The 11,861-nt window shown below is 43.3% G+C and overlaps 1 protein-coding gene across 5 annotated transcripts in view; it reads left to right on the top strand.

Moving 5' to 3' along the window:
* Positions 1 to 11,861, top strand: part of negr1 (neuronal growth regulator 1) — a 145,552-nt gene that overhangs the window by 20,409 nt on the left and 113,282 nt on the right. The window lies entirely within an intron of this gene.

Raw genomic sequence — 11,861 nt, forward strand, 5'->3', positions numbered from 1 at the left:
CTCCATGTTTTGGGTATTTTAGATGCTATAAAACGTTTTTCTGATGTCAGTTAGGAAACCAAAAAAAATTGTGTTGGTTGTCCTTTAAATGTGGCGCCATCCAGAGGTGCCTCATGCTAATGCCCAAAATATTTATTCACTTAATTGTCGATGACGGAACCTAGTTAACTTCTGTGGCAATTGCTTACTTTCTTCGTAAGAATGATGAATGTGGTCATACCTTTCGGACTGTGACCGAGTTCCAATGTGCTTTGACAATGAAGCATTGCCCATTTGTGCCATGAGCTGAGCACATCAACAGAGTGAAGTGAATAAGCCCCACAGGAAAGCAATAACAAAACACCCTCTTTGTTACTGGCACGTTTCAAAAATCATTGCATTGAAAAGCAGTGGAACATGACCTTTCTGTTCACTTGATAGCCACCCAAAAACGCAATATCGTAATAGGTTATAACAAGTGGTGTTTATTTTTTATTTTTTATTTTTTTTATGATTTACACAGCTGTTATTGACTAAATGCTAAACAACTCTGATAATCCATGTGTAAGCATGATCCAAATGTGTTCCTTCATATTGAAACTCTTACGAAGCGGAACAAACTAATCTGTAAATTAGCACTCCTGGCAAGCAGGCAGTGAATGTATCTACTCCACATCCAGCCATGACCCCAACTTCACCTCCCTCACACTCCTTGGCCTACTGCCAGGTCTGACCTGTCACCTGGGTGCTGCATGGTGATAGTACAGCAGTAGAATATCCAACCAGGCTGTGGTAAATAAAAATATCATCCTTTTAACCGATGACACAATATTCAAATTAGTTTTTCATTCCATTTCTACCTCAGATATATAGCAGTTTGACTTTCCCATAGATCATGGCTAAGGTGTAACATTGCCCAACGTGTGCAATTTTATTTCAGCTTTAATTCTATGTGGAATTTTGGTTCCATCAAGTGAAGTTTCCATGCAGTTTTTGGCCGTGTATCCAATGTATGCCTTTACGGGTATGACATTTTGGATGTGCAAGTAACACATCCGATAGAGAAGACAGTGAAAGCAAAGTGGGGAAGGTTGACAGCAGGTGGAGGATTAGCAGGACCTGCTCACAGATGGCGAAACAGTGACAGAAGTATGGAGAGTAAAAAGGCCCAGAACCGATGGCAAGAAGTTGCCTAAAATTGTCATGTATTTTCTTTTTCTGATATTTTTGACTCACAGTAGGCAGTTTTGACGATAACTGCTTGAGTTGTATTATTTGTCCTTATTACGTATAAGCTTTTCCAGGAAAAGGCTTGCCTAATTCTTTTATTGTAAGAGTTATGGAATGTAGCTGTTTGAAGTTAATAGCAGGTGGGTCGGTATGTCGTATTAGAAAGAAAAGACAATGGAGCATGGACATGCTGCTGAAATACAGGGAAGCAAGCTGGCATACTAGCTGCCTACAAAGCTGGCGATGAGCTGGGCCTGAGGACAGCCAGGGCCAACCTGTCACGTGGCATCAGGATGGCCAAGAGACAGCACTCCAGGAGGATCGCCAACCACTTCAAAGACAGCAGTGACACCAGGAACCTGTGGCGTGGGATACAGACCATCACAGACTACAAGCCCACTCCACAGACCTGCGAGAACTCCACCACTCTGCTGAACCAGCTGAACGACTTCTTCGCCCGCTTCGAGGCAGACAACAGCACTCCAGCACAGAAGACCCCACCACCTCCCGGCGAACAGGTGCTGACACTGTCCCAGGACAGCGTGAGGCGATCCCTCAGAGGGACCAACGCACGAAAAGCCCCGGGTCCCGACGGCATTCCTGGCCGTGTTCTGAGAGACTGCGCTGTGGAGCTCACAGATGTCTTCACGGACATCTTCAACACCTCCCTGAGCCAGGCTGTTGTGCCCACGTGCCTCAAAGCCACCACCATTATCCCGGTCCCGAAGAAGTCGTCCCCCACCTGCCACAATGACTACCGCCCGGTCGCACTCACTCCCATCCTCATGAAGTGCTTCGAGCGGCTAGTTATGAACCACATCAAGGCTGCCCTCCCCCCCACCCATGACCCCTTCCAATTTGCATATCGGCCCAACCGCTCGACCGATGATGCCATCTCCACTGCTCTCCACACAGCGCTCACCCACCTGGAGACCAGAGACTCCTACGTCAGAATGCTGTTCATCGACTTCAGCTCAGCATTCAACACAATCATCCCCCAACAGCTTACCAATAAACTGAGCAAACTGGGGATCAGCACCTCCCTGTGCAACTGGCTGCTGGACTTCCTGACGGGGAGACCACAGGCAGTCAGAGTTGGCGACAACACTTCCAGCACCATCACGCTGAACACAGGGGCCCCCCAGGGGTGTGTGCTGAGCCCCCTCCTCTTCACTCTGCTCACGCACGACTGCTCACCATCATCACCCAGCTCCAACCTCTTCATAAAGTTTGCGGATGACACGACTGTGGTGGGCCTCATCAACAACGACGAGGAGACAGCCTACAGGGACGAGGTCAGCCGCCTGGCCACGTGGTGCAAGGACAACAATCTCCGTCTGAATGTGGAGAAGACGAAGGAGATTGTTGTGGACTTCAGGAGAGTGCGTCCCCAGCATGCTCCACTAACCATCGACGGTGCTGCAGTGGAGAGAGTGAGCAGCACCAAGTTCCTGGGAGTGCACATATCCGATGACCTGTCCTGGAGCCACAACACGGCATCAATGGCCAAGAGAGCCCACCAGCGCCTGTACTTCCTCCGCAAGCTCAAAAGAGTTGGAGCCCCGACCCCCATCACGACCTCCTTCTACCGCGGTACCATAGAGAGCATCCTGACCAGCTGTATCACTGTGTGGTACGGCGCCTGCACCGTGTCCTGCCGTAAGACTCTGCAGCGCATCGTGAGGACAGCTGAGAAGATCATCGGTGTCTCTCTCCCCCCCCTTCAGGACATCTACAACACCCGCCTTATGCTAGGCAAACTATGTCAGAGTCCATTTTTGAACCCTGCTCCAATGGATTTCTATCATGCTCATCAACGCTCTCTGCCAAACAAGGTGGATGAAAGTCCTCTCACGAGGACCTACAACATCTTTACATGTTCAAATACGGCATACTTCACTGAGATGTGGTTCAGCGACCACCACCTGGATGCTGACCTGCAGCAATCTCGCTCCCACTGATCACGAGACAAAACTATCAGGGAAATTGAGATGTTGTGGAATATGCTACAATAGCAACGAAGATTGGTAAACTAATGTTACTTTCACTTTACTATGCTTAGCATTTAAAGCATTGTCTGTGTTCAACAAGTATTAGTTCTTTACATTCCATGGCATCTATTTACTTACTTAGTTACTCTTCCTTTTCAAATCACTTTGAGGGGTGCATTTGCAGTGTGAAAAGCCAGTCAGTCATTATGAGATCACAACTGTTCCATTGTCAAGAAATTTTGCGGCTTGGAAACACTGAAAAGCCCTTTGTTCACATTTTTAGGATGAGTCAAATTTGCCCTGGTTGGAGATTGAACGATGTTCATGGTTATACACAGATATACCATCATCAGTTTAGAAATATGGGATAATTGCGACTTGAGATGTATTATTGCTCATAACTAAAGACAAAAAATGGCATACAATTTAGGTGGAATATACCACTTTGAACCCTTTGAAACCACGTTTTTGTGTGTATCTGTCTTTTTTGGAGGAAAAAAAAGATTGTGTCCAGAGATGTTTCTTACCTCGGAGCGAAATACATGTATTTACAGTACACGGAAATAGCCAAGGAATTAATTTTACATAAAAAATGACCAGCTTTCCAACTATATATTCATCTGTTTTCCATAAATTGGCAGGTCTTGTGACTTGTTCAGCTTCAGCTCATACCATATATACTGAAGCAGTGTGCACTTGGAGAATAGTAAGTCTGAGCGCTACTCTTCTTCATCTTGTTTTTTGTCAAATAGCTCACAACCCAAAAATATGACTTGTGCACTAGAGCGACTTATATGTGTTTGTCTTCTTTGTGATGCAATTTTTGACTGGTGCTTCTCAGCCTGCCAAGTGACTTATAGACCAAAACATACTGCATGCTGATTATAGGGGATGTGATACGCTATGAAATTGGTTCCTTGGAAGTGGAGCCACGGGTATCACATTGAATGAGTAGTTAGTCTTTCTGATTCAGTATGCTGTGTCGATGAGAAGGTTTCTTCAGCCGTCATCTGTACAAAAGTGAAGGTTTCGGACGTTTCGCCTCCTATCCAAGAGGCTTCGTCAGCGAACTAAAGTCTGACTGGTCGTATCGGCCCCATTTATATATCCCTAATGTCCAGACATGGTGGCGCCGGACACAGCTATGATAGGTCCCTACTCTCAGGTTGGGGGGGGGGGGACCCCTCCCTGTGGCCCCACTGATTGTTCCTACATTCCTGACTAACGACTGGCCTATTACCCCCACTGCCCCCGGTATCACCTCATCAGTGACTCCTAAAACTATACCTACAATAGATTATATCACAGCTACTGAATCGGCTATTAAAAATAACAAACTTTCGTATGCAGAGGCAGATGATCTACGCATTAAAATATCAGCTCTTCTCAGTAGTGCCAAACTTCCTCCGTCCAACATAACATTAGAAGAGAGAAAGGCGTTAACTACTCTACAAAAAGACAAAAATATTACTATTTTGCCAGCAGACAAGGGCAGATGCACAGTGCTTCTCAACACATTGGATTATGAAGACAAAATAAACAGGTTAATCAGTGATTCTAACACGTATGAGCAACTAAAAAGGGACCCTTCCAATAGATACAAGAAAGAAATGATTGACTGTCTCCAAAAGTTAGAGAAAGGAAAACATATAGACAAACAGATGTATTTTAGATTATACCCGGGAGAGGCCACGCCATGTATCTATGGCCTGCCAAAAATACATAAAGAAGGGTTCCCCCTCAGACCCATTGTGTGTAGCATTGACTCCTCTACATACAATGTAGCCAAATATTTAAAAACTATTTTAGCTCCGTTGGTCGGTAACACTGAATATCACGTAGAGAACACCACAGGGTTTGTAGAGAGGATCAAAGACCTCATATTGGAACCTGAGGAAACTTTGGCATCATACGATGTGACTTCTCTCTTTACATCTGTCCCAACCCCAGCAGCAGTCTCAGTGGTGAGGACGAGGCTGCTGGCGGATGTTTCTCTGCATGAAAGAACCAAACTTAAACCGGATCACATCTGCCAATTATTAGAAATCTGCCTTAATACTACGTATTTTCAATTTCGGGAAAAATTTTATAAACAAATTCATGGTTGTGCTATGGGCTCACCAGTTTCACCCATAGTGGCTAATCTTTACATGGAAGAGATGGAGAAACAGGCCCTCACATCCTTCCCAGGGACAAAACCTAGACACTGGTTTAGATATGTGGACGATACTTTTGTCATAATTAAGAAACAAGAAATTCAATCCTTCACAGATCACCTCAACTCTGTAGACTTCAACATTAAATTTACTCGTGAGGACATTCAAGAGAACCAACTAGCCTTCTTGGATTGTAAAGTAATTATAAAAGAGGACAGAGCGCTAAAAACAGAAGTCTTCAGGAAGGCTACGCACACTGACCAATACTTACTTTTTGACTCTAACCACCCTTTACAACATAAACTAGGAGTTATCAGAACCCTCCAGCATAGGGCTAAACTAATACCAACTAGCACTGAAGGTAGCGAAAAGGAGTCAAAACATATCAGGAGAGCACTCACTAACTGTGGCTACCCTCAGTGGTCATTCAACAAATGTCAGAAAGAAAGAATAGCGAACGAAATCAATAATTCTCAAGATTCAAAAAGGAGAGGAGTAGCAGTACCGTACATTGCAGGAGTTTCTGAAAAATTACAAAGAGTCCTTTGGCAACATAAAATTCCTACTTATTTCAAACCGATAAACACGTTAAGGCAAAAATTAGTGCATCCAAAAGATAGGCTACCAAATGAAAAACAAAGTAATGTAGTTTATTCCATACATTGTAAGAATGAAAATTGTAAAGAGCAGTACATTGGGGAGACTCAACAAATTCTCAAAAAAAGACTTTATCAACATCGCAGGGATAATACTAGTGGGCCTCAATCGGCAGTACATTTGCACCTAAAAGCTAGCAACCACTCATTTGACGACAATGAGGTTAAAATCTTAGCGAAAGAACATAGATGGTTTGAAAGGGGCGTAAAAGAAGCGATTCTTATAAAACAACTAAATCCTTCATTAAACCGGACTGGTGGGGTGAGGTTCAATTTGGATCGTTCATACAATAGCCTGCTTAGGCAAAACAGGTTAGGCAACTTTCGCAATGCTGACGAGGGTCGTTATGCTGATGAGGTGATACCGGGGGCAGTGGGGGTAATAGGCCAGTCGTTAGTCAGGAATGTAGGAACAATCAGTGGGGCCACAGGGAGGGGTCCCCCGCCCCCCCAACCTGAGAGTAGGGACCTATCATAGCTGTGTCCGGCGCCACCATGTCTGGACATTAGGGATATATAAATGGGGCCGATACGACCAGTCAGACTTTAGTTCGCTGACGAGCTTGGAGAATAGTAAGTCTGAGCGCTACTCTTCTTCATCTTGTTTTTTGTCAAATAGCTCACAACCCAAAAATATGACTTGTGCACTAGAGCGACTTATATGTGTTTATCTTCTTTGTGATGCAATTTTTGACTGGTGCTTCTCAGCCTGCCAAGTGACTTATAGACCAAAACATACTGCATGCTGATTATAGGGGATGTGATACGCTATGAAATTGGTTCCTTGGAAGTGGAGCCACGGGTATCACATTGAATGAGTAGTTAGTCTTTCTGATTCAGTATGCTGTGTCGATGAGAAGGTTTCTTCAGCCGTCATCTGTACAAAAGTGAAGGTTTCGGACGTTTCGCCTCCTATCCAAGAGGCTTCGTCAGCGAACTAAAGTCTGACTGGTCGTATCGGCCCCATTTATATATCCCTAATGTCCAGACATGGTGGCGCCGGACACAGCTATGATAGGTCCCTACTCTCAGGTTGGGGGGGCGGGGGACCCCTCCCTGTGGCCCCACTGATTGTTCCTACATTCCTGACTAACGACTGGCCTATTACCCCCACTGCCCCCGGTATCACCTCATCAGTGACTCCTAAAACTATACCTACAATAGATTATATCACAGCTACTGAATCGGCTATTAAAAATAACAAACTTTCGTATGCAGAGGCAGATGATCTACGCATTAAAATATCAGCTCTTCTCAGTAGTGCCAAACTTCCTCCGTCCAACATAACATTAGAAGAGAGAAAGGCGTTAACTACTCTACAAAAAGACAAAAATATTACTATTTTGCCAGCAGACAAGGGCAGATGCACAGTGCTTCTCAACACATTGGATTATGAAGACAAAATAAATAGGTTAATCAGTGATTCTAACACGTATGAGCAACTAAAAAGGGACCCTTCCAATAGATACAAGAAAGAAATGATTGACTGTCTCCAAAAGTTAGAGAAAGGAAAACATATAGACAAACAGATGTATTTTAGATTATACCCGGGAGAGGCCACGCCATGTATCTATGGCCTGCCAAAAATACATAAAGAAGGGTTCCCCCTCAGACCCATTGTGTGTAGCATTGACTCCTCTACATACAATGTAGCCAAATATTTAAAAACTATTTTAGCTCCGTTGGTTGGTAACACTGAATATCACGTAGAGAACACCACAGGGTTTGTAGAGAGGATCAAAGACCTCATATTGGAACCTGAGGAAACTTTGGCATCATACGATGTGACTTCTCTCTTTACATCTGTCCCAACCCCAGCAGCAGTCTCAGTGGTGAGGACGAGGCTGCTGGCGGATGTTTCTCTGCATGAAAGAACCAAACTTAAACCGGATCACATCTGCCAATTATTAGAAATCTGCCTTAATACTACGTATTTTCAATTTCGGGAAAAATTTTATAAACAAATTCATGGTTGTGCTATGGGCTCACCAGTTTCACCCATAGTGGCTAATCTTTACATGGAAGAGATGGAGAAACAGGCCCTCACATCCTTCCCAGGGACAAAACCTAGACACTGGTTTAGATATGTGGACGATACTTTTGTCATAATTAAGAAACAAGAAATTCAATCCTTCACAGATCACCTCAACTCTGTAGACTTCAACATTAAATTTACTCGTGAGGACATTCAAGAGAACCAACTAGCCTTCTTGGATTGTAAAGTAATTATAAAAGAGGACAGAGCGCTAAAAACAGAAGTCTTCAGGAAGGCTACGCACACTGACCAATACTTACTTTTTGACTCTAACCACCCTTTACAACATAAACTAGGAGTTATCAGAACCCTCCAGCATAGGGCTAAACTAATACCAACTAGCACTGAAGGTAGAGAAAAGGAGTCAAAACATATCAGGAGAGCACTCACTAACTGTGGCTACCCTCAGTGGTCATTCAACAAATGTCAGAAAGAAAGAATAGCGAACGAAACCAATAATTCTCAAGATTCAAAAAGGAGAGGAGTAGCAGTACCGTACATTGCAGGAGTTTCTGAAAAATTACAAAGAGTCCTTTGGCAACATAAAATTCCTACTTATTTCAAACCGATAAACACGTTAAGGCAAAAATTAGTGCATCCAAAAGATAGGCTACCAAATGAAAAACAAAGTAATGTAGTTTATTCCATACATTGTAAGAATGAAAATTGTAAAGAGCAGTACATTGGGGAGACTCAACAAATTCTCAAAAAAAGACTTTATCAACATCGCAGGGATAATACTAGTGGGCCTCAATCGGCAGTACATTTGCACCTAAAAGCTAGCAACCACTCATTTGACGACAATGAGGTTAAAATCTTAGCGAAAGAACATAGATGGTTTGAAAGGGGCGTAAAAGAAGCGATTCTTATAAAACAACTAAATCCTTCATTAAACCGGACTGGTGGGGTGAGGTTCAATTTGGATCGTTCATACAATAGCCTGCTTAGGCAAAACAGGTTAGGCAACTTTCGCAATGCTGATGAGGGTCGTTATGCTGATGAGGTGATACCGGGGGCAGTGGGGGTAATAGGCCAGTCGTTAGTCAGGAATGTAGGAACAATCAGTGGGGCCACAGGGAGGGGTCCCCCGCCCCCCCAACCTGAGAGTAGGGACCTATCATAGCTGTGTCCGGCGCCACCATGTCTGGACATTAGGGATATATAAATGGGGCCGATACGACCAGTCAGACTTTAGTTCGCTGACGAAGCCTCTTGGATAGGAGGCGAAACGTCCGAAACCTTCACTTTTGTACAGATGACGGCTGAAGAAACCTTCTCATCGATGGACCACTCCTGTACGACTGAGAGCTTACACAGACGTCAGTATGCTGTGGTATGGGCAAATATGGGAGTTTGGATACTTTCATGTTTTTCACACAAAAGCATGCTTTCGGTCAATTGAAGACTGTCAAAATTGTCAATAGGTAGTGGTATCTCGATGTTCACTACGAATGACTGGCAAGACGTCTGCGGGTGCATCCCGCCTCTCAGCCATAATCACGAGCCACCGCACCCTTTTTCCTTCAGTCGTTTTGTTTTTTTTTATTCAGGAGCTGAGTATAAGATTGGATTTGATTGGATTGGATTTGCCTTTATTAGACTCGCAGTGGAGAAATTTACAAGATGTCCCTCTTATTGGAGTGAGTGAGCATTTACATTGGTTTGGTGGAATATAATTGTGCTGCTTTAAATTATGAATGCATTCGCTGTTGTTCAAAGTGACAGATAATACCATTAAAATATTGAGGGAGATGATTGTCAATGCTAAAAGTCCTCATTCCTGTTAGGACGAAGCTAATAATTTTAACATTTTTAAATTGCTGCTCATGCCCTTGTTCAGAAATGTTGATTAATGAATGATGCTTAAACTTTTAATATGGGCAATACTTTCACTTAATTATGTGACGAAATGGCCTATGTTTGGATAATTGCTCACATTCCTTGTGGCAAAGACCAGTTTTAATTCTCTCATATTTTTCAACTATTGATTTGTTAGATCCATTCATCATTGCAGACTTTTTTTCCCTGGGGATTGAACCCATTGCCTACTCAAATCATTGAACCCATTGCCTACTAAATCAAGCTACTATTCGAAAAGCAAAACTCACCACCACTCGCTGATGTTATGTCTCACGTGTACTGCTCACATTACACGTCTCTTATTGAGGCACAGTCTTTCCAGAAAATTTAAGTTTAACTCCAAACTGTACGCCTTTCAGAATATTTAGCATTGGAATGTTCCTTTCGATTCATAATGATGTAAGTTATGACGTAGTCAAAATATTAAATTGCAACTGCATTCATTTGAAATCAGCAATTTTCTCAATAACGACCACAAATCAGTGAAATGAGAGCAAGAGAAAACATCACATTAAAGATAGAAATGGGACTGGCTAGAGTGAACAATACATGGGATGTTGGTTTCATATATACAAAACAGCCCTGTTTGACACATTTGTCAGACGGTGTAGAAATAAAAAAAAGTATGAGTAGACACCTTGGTAAGGGATTACAAAGGCAGAGATAACAGTAATCATTTCTGGAGGACTAGTGCAAAGACACTGATGAGGAGATGGTGAATGGACGTCAAGGACAAGTCAATCAAGATAAAGAAAAAAGTAAATAATCTTTTTTCTGTATAAAATGTGTTCTGGCTTAAAATCCATGCGTTCGTCATGATGATTTATATCAAATGCATACTTGGATGTTGGACCACATATGCTTTTGTACATTTTATGAGCTTCCTGTTTAATTTGGTTTATGATTTTTCAAGTAAAAATGCAGCTTCATAATACTGGTAGCCGCTGCAGATCCGAAAATGGGACGGTAGTGAGACAATGCGGAAGACAGGGTGGGTGACTGTGACGGACTGTGATCGCTGTGGTTGTCTGTTGAAATGTCTCACCTGTCAAAATATTTGTCACAGCAGCCATGCTCTGGATAAGAAAACTATTTGGCCTTTATAAAAATGAAGTGAATTCAACAAACAATACTTGTGTGTAACACAACTTGCATGAGATGTCTCGTAAAGCCATGCTTAATTGACGAAGAGTGGCCATCATGGCATACTTATGTTGAACGCTTAAAGTTGAACGCGTGTGTGTGCGCGTGCGTGTGTGCGTGTGTGTGTGTGTGTGTTTGTTGCAATTTATTCATGTACTTGTTCTAAAAAAATACATGTAAAGGTAATGCATGCATGAAGTGACACCAATGCACATGAAACACAACATCACATGCCACTTAAGTGAGTATGGCCTGGTGCAGTCGTATGGGATCCATATATCCACATATGAAAAAGGCCTATGTCCGATTTAAAAATACGTAAATGTTTCTTTTGTCCAAGTGGGTGGAACAGTGGAGAATCACACTCAAGGCTATGACGCTCAATTGTGTGTGTGTGTGTGTGTGTGTGCGTGTGTGTGTGTGTGTGTGTGTGTGTGTGTGTGTGTGTGCGCGCGTGCGTGTGTGTGTGTGTGTGCGTGTGCGCGCGTGTGCGTGTGTGTGTGTGTGAGTCTGTGTGTGTGCGTGTGTGTGTGTGTGTGTGTGTGTGTGTGTGCGCGCGCGCGCGTGTGTGTGTGTGTGTGTGTGTGTGTGTGTGTGTGTGTGTGTGAGAGAGAGAGAGTGTGGATGGATTATGAAAAGAAGCATAATAAGGAGAAGGAGATGGGATAGTAAACCCGCTGAGCGTGTGAGTGTGTATGTAATTAATAGGCTCTTGCATGATCTGGCATAAGAGATAGTTTAGTGAATTTGTTACTGGTAGACCTAATGACAAACACTTCATGTGCCCCTCCTTGCTGACACGAAGTCTGGA

Source organism: Hippocampus bargibanti, linkage group LG07, assembly GCF_051943395.1.
Source record: "Hippocampus bargibanti isolate YZ-2025 linkage group LG07, ASM5194339v1, whole genome shotgun sequence".
NCBI lineage: Eukaryota > Metazoa > Chordata > Actinopteri > Syngnathiformes > Syngnathidae > Hippocampus > Hippocampus bargibanti.